Consider the following 12,563-nt stretch of genomic DNA (forward strand, 5'->3'; position numbering starts at 1 on the left):
TGTGGGGGGCCCATTCCTTGGGCTAACTCCATTTCTCCGGGTCTTCCCCTAGCGGGGCAGAACTGGCGGCCTGACCAATCCCGCGCGGGGGCGGAGCCAGGGCTCGCGAGGGGGCAGGACCATGCCGTTATTGGGCGGTGGCCCCCGGGGGGCGGGGTTCAGCCTTCCAGTGGCCAGACTTCGAGTTTTGGGCGGGGCTCTGCCAGGACAAGAGGGGGTGGGTTTAACTGAGACCACACGGCCTCCCCCAGTGTTTGACCTCGGCTCCACGTAGAGGAAGTCACAGCATTTGTTTAAAGGCCTCGATCGTCTCCGTCGTTCTTCTGAGCGAGCAGAGGGAAGAACTTTCAGTATGCTCATCAAAGCTACTGATTCCGCTCCGCCCAGCATCCCTGAGGGCGCAGCATTTTTGCCATTGGTCCCTCCCCGACCCTCGGTCCAGCCCTTGCTATTGGCCCCTCCCTCGTTATTGGTGCTCCCCGACCCTCCCCCGCCACAGGTGCAGACCTCGTCCATCATCCCGGCCTTCGCCCATCGGTCCAGCCCGCACTCACAGCACACAGTCACTGCACACTGATTCTCTGACTACCCTGGGCGGTGGAGACCGGGATTGCTCCCGCACGGGGAGCTGCGGAGCCTGGGGGCTGCTTTCCTGGACACTTGGCGGGTGGCGATCAGAGTGGCCCAGCATCCTCCGAGCTGACACCCGCCCTGCCTCTCACCCGCCACCCTTCCTGCACGGCGCCCCGGGCCCTCCGCTCACTGCGACCCTCCGCAGCCCTCCCCCCGTCCCCCTTCGCCCCGCTAGAGCCCCCACTCTTTTAGCTGCGCGTCCTAACGTTGGCAGAATGAAGACGCTGCTGCTCTCTAGAAAACGTCACTCCCCGGACACCCCTCTTCTTCTCCTCCTTTCTTTCTCTTGCTCTAAAGCTGCTCCTGGGCTCCCAGCAGGTGCAGGTCCAGGTGCCATGAGGCCTGCCTGACCTGGACTTCAGGCATTTCCCACGTTCTCCGCATCTTCTGCATCCGCCGTGTCCTCCAGTTCTCCCGCGTTCTCCTGTATCCTCCTCCTCAAGTCCAAATATCAGCAGAACCTGCAACTGCCTCTACAAAGGCTCCTAGCTCCCTCCTCCCCCGCCTCACCCCGCCACCGCCGCCCTGGCTCTGCAGATCCCTGATCACCACCCTCGGTTCAGCAGCCACGGCTTCCACCGAACTCCAATCCTTTCTCCAGGGGCCAGGTCATTTCCTGGGTATTCTTCAGAGTCATTCAAAGGCCTTCATGAATTTATTTGCCATTATCTATTAATAATCCACTGACTACTGGTTGTTTCTAATTTTATTACGTTATAAATATCTTTGTATCTAAATTCCTGACATCTGATTATCCCCTTTCTTGAAATTTCAAAAAATAGTAAAAGAAGGCAAATGTCTTAAGAGCTTTTTATTTTATTTTTGATAAGTTTTTTAAAAAATTATTTATTTTTATTTATTCATTTTTGTCTGCATTGGTTCTTCGTTGCTGCGCGCGGGCTTTCTCTAGTTGTTGCGAGCGGGGGCTACTCTTGGTTGTGGTGCGCGGGCTTCTCATTGCGGTGGCTTCTCCTTTTGCAGAACATGGGCTCTAGGCACGTGGGCTTCAGTAGTTGTGGCACGAGGGCTCAGTAGTTGTGGCTCACAAGCTCTAGAGCACAAGCACACCAGTTGTGGCACACGGGCTTAGTTGCAGCATATGGGATCTTCCTGAACCAGGGATCAAACCCTTGTCCCCCGCATTGGCAGGCGGATTCTTAACCACTGTGTCACCAGGGAAGTCCATAAGAACTTTTTAAACATGTTGCCAGATTGTCCCCAAGGAAGTGCACAAGCTTGGAGTCAGATGCCTGTGTTCAAATCCCAGCTCTGGTGTTAGCTTGCTGTGTGACAAGCAACTGCTTCCCCTGTCTCTCAGTTTTCTCATCTGATAAATGGGTATAATAACATCACTCACCTCATGGAGTCATTGTGAGAATTCACAGAGTATTATCCTGTGGGTCGTGGGTTCCAACATTTATATTCCGTAGTCCAGCGGTTCTCAGGCTTTTTGGTCTCAGGACCCCTTTAAAGAGTGATTATACTCTTTAAATTATTGAGCAGCTTGAAGAGCTTTTGGTTATGTAGGTTACATCTATCAATATTTACAATATCAGAAATTTAACATGAGAATTTAAAATAGCAATAATAAATTCACTGCATAACTGTATCTTCAAACCAAAAATGAGTGAGAAGAGTGGCAATGTTCTACATTAAAAAAAAAAAATCTGTTTGGGGACTTCCCTGGTTGTCCAGTGGTTAAGACTCCTCACTTCCACCGCAGGGGACCCGGGTTCAATCCCTGGTCGCGGAACTAAGATCCCGTGTGGTATGGCCAAAAAAAGAAGAAAAAAATCTATTTAATATCACGTTTGAGAAAAGACAGCTGGGTTTGCATATCTGTGTCTGCCTTCACTCTATTGGGATACGCTGCTTTGGTTGAAGTACGTGAAGAAAATTTAGCCTCACACATAAAAAACTGGAAAAGGAAGGAATATTTTAATATCCTTTTCAGATAATTGTAGATATTCTTCTTTGATACTACACCAACACTCAAAACATGGTAGTTTTTTGAAGGTTAGTTGCAACATGGAATCTGAGACGATATCAGTGAGCTTTTTGTGTTCTATTACATGAAAATCCATTGATCTGTCGTGCATTTTGAAAGACTCTTTTACCCTCATGTGATTTCATAAATCATGTGTTGGTCTTTTCAAAAATATTTGTTCATTGACTTATACAGATCTTGCAAATGTTGACACATCTCATTATACAGTATAAATAAAATGTATAACATTCATTAATACTGCCACCAATCTCAACACAAAAGTCTGGCAATATTGGGAAGCTGTGAAGCTAAAGGTGGCATACAAGTTTTCCAAAATTGTACTTTTTGCCAGAAGACTTAGAATTTTATCATTGGCAATAAATTCTGTCAGTTTGGTGTCACTGCCTTGATTCACACTAAGAGTCACCATTGCTTCTGCATCATCAGTGCAAAGTCATCACAGTGAAAAAGGCAAACATTGTCTCAGTATTACTATGAAAATAATCATGGACCTTCTGAAAAGTCTTTGGGAACCCCCAGGGGCCACCAGAACACACCTTGAGAACAGCTGCACTTTCATTTTTCTATTAGCTTGTTCATCTTTTTCTTACTGATTTAAGAAACATTTTTATTGAACTCAGATTAACCCTAGTGTTCCACATGTGATGGAAATATTTTATTATTTACACTTGGTGGGGGAGGAGGTTGGGAAAATAGGTGTATGATAGGTGTGTGTGTTTACACATCTGAATCTTTATTTATTTGTTTGTTTGTTTGTTTGTTTATTTTTTGGCGGCACCTCGCAGCTTGTGGGATCTTAGTTTCCCGACCAGGGATTGAACCCGTGTCCTTGGCAGTGAAAGCACAGAGTCCTAACCACTGGACCACCAGGGAATTCCCTACACAGCTGCATCTAGTGGTCTTTTCCAATTTGAGTTTCTCTGTTTTTTAAAATTATCCTAAGCAAGTTCTTCCCATACTTACTTGAATAAATACTGGATAGTTTCTGTATTAGTTTGTCAGAGATGCTGAACAAGGTATCACAAACTGAGTGGCTTAAACAACAGAAAATTTTTCCTGGCAGTTCTGGAAGCCAGAAGTTTGAGATCAAGGTGTGGACTGGGTGGGCTCCTTCTGAGGGCTGGGAGGGAGAATCTGTTCCAGGCCTCTCTCCTTGGCTTCCAGGTGCATTACCCTGATCTCTGCTTTGTCTGCACACAGTGTTCTCCCCGTGTGCATTTCCGTGTTCAGATTTCCCCTTTTTAAAAGGACACCTGTCGTTTGGGTTGTGTCCACCCTAATGACTTCACCTAACTCAATCATCGGCAAAGACCCTGTTTCTAAACAAGGTCACATTCACAGGCACTGGGGATTAGGACTTAAACTTCTTTGGGTGGGGGGGGGTGGGGACATAATTCAACTCATAGCATTTGCTTTTACCTTTTTCTAAAGGTTTGATAATTTCTCCCTTTCCACTTGATTCTCTCATGTTTTGGAATAAATAATAAATAAATAAATAATAATAAATAATAAATAAATTAATAAATAAATAAATTTTTAATATATATTATCAAATCGTTTCAAAATACTGATACTGCTTAGGGACTTGTCTCTAATTTTAATTGATTGAAAATTAAGTTTCTCATTGCCCCCCAAACCAGGGATCGAACCTGTGCCCCCTGCAGTGGAAGGTGGAAGCACGGAGTCTTAACCACTGCACTGCCAGTGAAGTCCCCTGGAATTTATTTATTCAACAAATGTGTGTTCAATAGCTACTATTTACTCGGCACTGTGAACTTGGGAACCTCAGTGAACAAAATAAAGATCCTGCTCTCCAGGAACCCATATTGTAGGGTCAATGGAGGAGACATAATAAAATAGATATAATAAGCGATCAAGTTATATAGTTTGTTTAAAGTTATATACCTTGCTATATATCAATAGTTTGTGCTATCTGAGGGAATGTTTTGGATTATGGAAATGTTCCATTTCTCGATTGGGGCAGTGGTTATATTTGTATATGGCAAATGTACATTTCCAAAGGGAAATTTTTATCCTATGTCAACTATATTTCAAGAAAATTGATTTTGTAAAAAGCGTTGTGAAAGAAAGAAGGAAGGAAGGAAGGGAGGGAGGGAGGGAGGAAGGAAGGAAGGAAGGAAGGAAGGAGATCGAAAGGGGGGCCTGCAATTTGTATTGCGATTTATGTTGGAATTCGGGGTGGAGTAAGGATGTCACCGCATTCTTCGGATAGCGGGCCAAATGCCGGGTCATTGCTGAGGAATCCTTCCTGGCCCAAACGCCACCCTCCCCGCCACCCCTGCAGAAGGCAAATTAGAGCCGATGCCCAGGTCTCAAAAGGGCCTGGGTGGGCTTCCGGGGTCCACTGGACCCGACGGCGTCCGCGCGCGCCGCCTCCCGGCCGCCAGGAGCATCAGCCATACATTGTCCACGGCGGGAAACATGGGTGAGATCGTAATCCGCTCTCCACGTTGACCGAGGAAAAGCACAGAGGTCGTGTGCACAGAGCGAAGGGGTGTTTTGTCTGGTCTCCCCTCCCCCACCCCCCGTTACCGAATAACTAGAAGACCTCCTGTTTATCCTTCTGACATAGTTGTTTCATCGCAATTTCACTCCTTGGCCTATGCTGAGGCGACACGGATTTAGCTTCAAGGCTTTTTGAATTATTCATAACAGTGAAACAAATATGACGTAACTCGGATGTCCATCTAATGATGACTGGATAAATAAATGTGGGCTATCCCTGCAATGCAATATTGTTCAGCCATAATAAGAGACAAAATACAGATATCTGCTACACCGCGAAGGAACCTGGGAGACCATACTCTGGTGAAAGAAGCCAGACACAAAAGGACAAATACTGCATGATTCCATTCATGTGAAATGCCCAGGACAGGCAAATCTATAGAGACAAAGTAGATTAGTGATTGCCGGTGGCTGGGAGATTTGGGGGGAAATGGGGAGTGACTGCTAAAAGGGGACTGGGTTTCTTTTGGGGTAATGACAATGTTCTGTGATTAGATAATGATGATGGTTGCACAGCGTTGTAAATATACTAAAAGCCACAAAATTGTACACTCTAAAATGGTGAATATTGGGAGTTCCCTGGTCGTCTAGTGGTTAGGATTCAGGGCTTTCACTGCCGAGGGCCCATGTTCAGTCCCTGGCTGGGGAATTAAGATCCCACAAACCATGCGGCCAAAACAAACAAACAAACAAAGATAAAAAATGAAGGATCAAGAAGTGGCATATAGGGGCTTCCCTGGTGGCAAAGTGGTTAAGAATCCGCCTGCCAATGCAAGGGACACGGGTTCGAGCCCTGGTCCTGGAAGATCCCACATGCCACGGAGCAACTAAGCCCACGTTCCACAACTACTGAAGCCTGTGTGCCTAGAGCCCGTGCCCCACAAGAGAAGCCACCGCAATGAGAAGCCCGCCCACCGCAACGAAGAGTAGCCCCTGCTCGCCGCAAATAGAGAAAGCCCCCGCGCAGCAACGAAGACCCAACACAGCCAAAAATAAATAAATTAATTAATTTTTTTAAAAAGTGGCATATATATTAAAACTGCTCCCTCAGAATGGTTTGTATATCCATAGCCATAATTTCAGTTACTTTATATAATTTCACTTTAGTTTTTAAGATTTTAAACTTTATAGGAGTATAATTGCTTTACAATGGTGTGTTAGTTTCTGCTTTATAACAAAGTGAATCAGCTATACATATACATGTATCCCCATATCTCCTCCCTCTTGTGTCTCCCTCCCACTCTCCCTATCCCACCCCTATAATTTCATTTTAAATACCAAAAAGTGAAACTAAAATATCTTTTGTTCCTTGATTCTAGACACGCATTTTCTGCCTATATTCATAACTTCTTTCACATTAAAATCATTGTTTAAACAGTACTTGCAAAGATCACTGATATGTTTTGTACTGATCCTGCCCTCATTGGCGTTAGTGGATACTGGCTTCACTGTCTGTACATTTTTCAACCAGATGGTGTAAGTGTTGAAGTGGCCTTTACATAGGTGAGGAAGGGATGTGTACTCCAGCGAGTGTACCATTGGAATCAAATTACAAATGTGCCCTATGCTTAGGCACATGTATCCACAGGAGATGGTGGTTCTCATTTCCAAAGTATTCAGTTTCAGTTTCAATCCTGGGATAAATATATCTTGAAACTTTATCTCTTTTTCTTTAGTAGCTTGAAAATTAAAATTTTTTTTAATTGATTAATTTATTTTTGGCTGCTTTGGGACTGTGTTGGGTCTTCGTTGCTGCGCGCGGGCTTTTCTGTAGTTGTGGCAAGCAGGGGCTACTCTTCATTGTGGTGCGTGGGCTTCTCATTGCATTGGCTTCTCTTGTGGAACACGGGCTCCAGGCGCACGGGCTTCAGTAGTTGTGGCACATGGGCTTAGTTGCTCCATGGCATGTGGGATCTTCCTGGACCAGGGCTCGAACCCGTGTCCCCTGCATTGGCAGGATGATTCTTAACCACTGGCACACCAGGGAAGTCCCTCCATGGTTCATATTTTTAAAATAAAGTAGAACTAATGAAAATTTGGATCATACATACATTTTAAATTACTAATGGCTGTACAAATATTCTAGATGGTTGTCACTGATTGGAGGAGGCTAAGGAGACATGACAGAGAAATACATTTGGGATCCTGGGTTAGATCCTGGACCCGAGAAGGACATTAGTGGAAAATCTGGTGAAATTTGAGGGCTTTAGTTAATGGGATTGTATCAATGTTCTTTTCTATGGTTGATTACTATGGTTATGTAAGATGCTAACATTAGGGAAAGCTGGGTGGAGGATATATGGGAAAACTCTATACTTTTTTTTCAGCTTTTCTCTAAATATAAGATTATTTCAAAAGACAAAGTTTTAAAAATTCTAGTTTGTGGTTAGAGAAATGTGTCTTCTCCACACTTTATTGTAGAAATATACACATTTATTATATGATATCACTTGTGTATAAAAAAATGTACAATTGTGTCCCCCAAAAGATGCATTCAAGTCTTAATCCCCAGTAGTTGTGAATGTGACCTTATTTGGAAATAAGGTCTTTGCAGACGTAAAAAGTTAAGGATATCAAGCGGAAATCATCATGGATTTAGGGTGGGCTGTAAATCCAGTGACTGGTGTCTTTCTAAGGGCAAAGAAAGGGGATGGGGACACAGACACACAGAGAGACACAGGCAAGAAGGCCATGTGAAGATGGAAGCAGAGATTGGAGTAACGTGTCCATAAGCCAAGGAATGCTGGACCCACCAGAAGCTGGAAGAGGCAGGGAAGGATCCTCCCCTAGAACTTTCAGAGGGAGTGACAACCAGATTTTGGACTTCTGAACTCCAGAAGTGAGAGAATAAAATTCTGTTGTTTTGAGACACAAAGTTCATTGGCTGGAGCGGCGGCTGCGCGGGTCGCGATGCTGTGAGATCTGCGGGCGCTGGTAAATCGGGCCCAGGATGCAGAGCTGGCAAATCGGGCCCAGGATGTAGAGCTGGCCGTGCCTGACGGGGAGCCTGACGCGGAACTGGGTGGGATAGAGAGCAGGGGGCAGTAGTCGGGGGTGAGGAGAAGGAGGAGGCGGCGAATCGCTTGTAAATGGCTCCGAATCATGACCTGAAGCCTGAATTCCAGGAGGGTGAGTCTGAGCCCCTGGGGAAAAGGCATCTAACAGCGTGTAAGAGGGAGAGGGAGAAGAATTGTAATAGGGGCGGGGCAGGCGCCAGCTATAGCAGCCTCGCTGCTCTAGCAACCCCCGCTCAGCCACTGGTGGGCGCCACAGTGGGCCTCTCCTCTTCCTCTCTTCTCTATAAAAGGAGTCGGAATTTGGACTGAGGTAAAATGTTTGGTTTTGTTTTGTTTTGTTTTTTAGATGCTTGTCTGCCATCTTCTGGGTCTGCTAGCTTTCTGATTCAAATTGTTATTCCTTGTTCCAAAAAAAAAAAGAAAAGAAAAGACACACAGTTCGTGGTGGTTTATTGTGGCAGCCCCAGAGAACAGATACACCTACTTCGGATTGTCTCTGCACCAAAACATCCAGAGGGACAAGGTCCAATCCACCAGAAATGAGAACTGTAATTGGGGGCAATGGGACGGAAAGACTGTACTTTTACTTTACGTTTACTTTGTAAAATTTCTCTTCTGTGTGGACGGTCTTATGAACTGAAAATGACTGAGGCAGTGAAGGCTGGAAAAGAGGTCACCAGGGGAAGGTGATGCTGGAGGTCCCACTGTCCCCTTTTGGGTCAAGGACCACAGGAATGGGAAACCTCAGGGACCCTACCTAGTGGCTGGTTTTCCAGGTAGAGGGGGCCCAGGAGTATGAGGTCCTGTGACATAACAAGAAATATACAGTAGGGCTTCCCTAGTGGTGCAATGGTTGAGAATCCGCCTGCCAGTGTAGGGGACACGGGTTCAATCCCTGGTCCGGGAAGATCCCGCACAGCACGGAGCAACTAAGCCTGTGTGCCACGACTACTGAGCCTGCTCTCTAGAGCCCGCGAGCCACAACTACTGAGCCCACATGCCACAACTACTGAAGCCCGCGCACCCAGAGCTCCTGCTCCTCAACGAGAGGAGCTACCACGATGAGAAGCCCGTAAGCCCGTGAACCCGCGAACCGCAGTGAAGAGTAGCCCCCGCTCGCCGTGACCAGAGAAAAGTCCACACGCAGCAATGAAGACTCAACGCAGCCAGAAACAATAAATAAATAAAATAAAATAATAAAATAAAATAAAATAATAAAATAAATAAATTTATTTTTTAAAAAAGAGAATTATACAGTATATTTGATCTCTGCCTGTGGTTCCGGACACAGAGCTCCCAAATCCCTTGGAATTTCCCGGGTGACAGGAGTGTCGTTTGTTCTAATGTGGTGGCTCTGGGTGGTTAGGTTCAGGATGAGGGCTGCCACCAGAAAGACCAAGGCTTGATTAGAAACCTAGAACTTTCAGCCCCATCCTCTGGGGAGGGAACAAGGGCTGGAGATTGAGTTAATGATCAGTCACGCCCATGTGATGAACCCTCCATACACATCCGTGAACTATGGGATTTGGAGAGCTTCCGGGTTGGTGAACACCCAGAGGTGCTGGGAGGTTGGTGCACCCAGAGAGGGCATGGAAGCTCCTCGCCCCTTCCCTCATACCTTGTCTAGTGCATCTCTTCCATCTGGCTGTTCCTCAGCCATGTCCTTCATGATAAACCCGTAACTTTTTTTTTTTTTTTTAGCCACGCTGCGCCCCTTGTGGGATTTTAATTCTCCAACCAGGGATTGAACCCGGGCTCTCAGCAGTGTAAGCACGGAGTCCTAACCACTGGACCTCCAGGGAATTCCCTTTCATTGTTAACAAATTTGTTTTATTGAAGTATAGTTGATTTACAATGTTGTGTTTATTTCTGCTGTACAGCAAAGTGATTCAGTTATACATATATGTTCTTTTTCATATTCTTTTACGTTATGGTTTATCACAGGGTATTAAATATAGTTCTCTGTGCTATACAGTAGGACCTTGTTGTTTATCCATTCCATATGTAATAGTTTGCATCTGCTAATCCCAAACTCCCACATTTTTTCTTTTTTAATTGAGATTTAATTCACATGCCATAATATCCACCATTTTTTTCCTTTAAACAATTTTACTTATTTGTTTTTTTAAAGGAGCAGTCTTTTTTAAAATTAATTAATTAATTAATTAAATTTTTTGGCTGCATCAGGTCTTAGTCGCAGCATGCGGGCTCAGTAGTTGCAGTGCATGGACTTAGTTGTCCCACGGCATATGGGATCTTAGTTCCCTGACCAGAGATCAAACCTGTGTCCCCTGCAATGGAAGTCGGATTCTTTTTTTTTAATATAAATTTATTTATTTATTTATTTATGGCTGAGTTGGGTCTTCGTTGCTGCGCGCAGGCTTTCTCTAGTTGCAGCGAGTGGGGGCTACTCTTCGTTGTGGCGTGTGAGTTTCTCATTGCAGTGGCTTCTCTTTGTTGTGGAGCATGGGCTCTAGGTGCGCGGGCTTCAGTAGTTGTGGCACGTGGGCTCAGTAGCTGTGTCTCGCCGGTTCTAGAGTGCAGGCTCAGTAGTTGTGGCACACAGGCTTCATTGCTCTGCAGCATGTGGGAATATTCCAGGACCAGAGCTCGAACCCGTGTCCCCTGCATTGGCAGGCAGATTCTTAACCACTGCGCCACCAGGGAAGTCCCAACAATTTTATTTTATTTTATTTATTTATTTTTTGGCCACACCTCGGGGCTTGCAGGATCTCAGTTCCCCAACCAGGAATTGAACCCCGGTCACGGCAGTGAAAGTGCCGAATCCTAACCCCTAGACCACCAGGGAACTCCCTAAACCCGTATCTTAGTAAGGAAACTGTTTTCCTGGGTTCTGTGAGCCCTTCTGGCAAATTATTAAACCCAAGAAGGGGGTCATGGGAACACATGATCTGTAGCCAAGTCAGACAGATATTTGTGGGTAATCTGGGGACCCACTACCTGGGATTGGCATCTGAAGTGGGAGCAGTATTGTAGGACTGAGCCTTTAAAATGTGGGGTCAGTGCTAAATTCTGTCAGTGTCAGAATTAAGTCATAGAAATCTTAGTTGGTGTCCACAGGAAATTGGAAAATTGGTGGGTGTGAAAAATCCCACACATCTGGTGTGAGAAGTGTTGGTGTGTGACTGTGAGTGTAGGAGAGGGAAAGCAGGGTGTTTTTCCCTTTTCAGGACCTCAGGGCACAGAGGCCCCATAGAGCCTCCCTGGGGCTGAGAGGTGGCCCAGGCCAGACAGCCCTGATGAAGGGCCAGGTCAGGGCTAGTTAGGGGTGGGGAGGGCCCAGGGCTTCTAGGGTTGGAGCTGGGCCTCAAAGGACCCAGAATCCTGGGATTTGGAGCCCACTTCTGGAAAAGAGTCAGGCACACACAGTAGGCACTGAATACATGTGCATTCAGTGAATTTTTATTTTTGCCCACAAGTTGACTTTGTTCATACCTCAATGGTAAAATGTTGCCTCACAGCATTCCCATCCCCAGGAAGGTGGGCTCTCCTGTCTGTAGGGGGCTTGGAGAGGATTCTTGTCAATACATTTTAGGGTTCTTTTTCTTGTTCATTTTTACCTGCAAGAGAAGGGGGTGGGGTCAGGCAGGGCCCAGAATTGACCATGGGAGGAGGACAATGGTGGCCATTTGGGTGGGGCGGCCAGGCCAAGGGAGGGGGTCTCCCACTACCCTCTCGCCACCTCACTTGTGCCTCCCCCAAACCATGCTCAGGCCTCCCTCTTACTCAGGCACTCCCTGACCCCTACTTCTGGCCACCCTGGGACCTCCCACGGTGCAAGCTCCGGCTTGCTCTGCTCTTCATCCAGCTGTATAAGGCCATCCCGTCAATCATTATTATCACAGTGTGCCACACTGCCGACCCGGAGGCCATTAATTTCAGGGCCGGAGGAAACGGGGCAGGGTGACCCCACAGGATGGAGACAGTAAGGGGACTGTAGGGCTCAGGGTCCCAGGCTGACACGGGGGCAGGAACCAGAGAAAAGACAGGGACACTCGAGATGCCCCCTCCCCAGCTGAGCAGAAAGAATGGACTCCAAGGTAGATGCCAGCCTTGCCCCACCCTCTGTAGTGACAATCTGGTGGCCTCAGGGCAGTGACTTGGCCCCTCGGAGCTCTGCCTCCTCACAGCTCATGGAGATGGCACCCTCCAACCCCTGGGCTGGTGGGAGGAAGCAAGTGGACATATGGTGGCACCTGGGACAGGGCTGGCTGCAGGGAGTGCTTCCAGGTGAGCCAGGTACAGGCTCCAGGGTCTGGGGGGAGGGGGTCCCTCTGGCTCCTCAAGCACGGCTCCAGACCTGCCTGGACCCCTGGCAGGGGATGGAGGCTGAGGGGTCCCTCAGGTCCCCTGAAGCT

This window comes from Grampus griseus (assembly GCF_964374135.1).
Source record: "Grampus griseus genome assembly, chromosome: 14".
Lineage (NCBI taxonomy): Eukaryota > Metazoa > Chordata > Mammalia > Artiodactyla > Delphinidae > Grampus > Grampus griseus.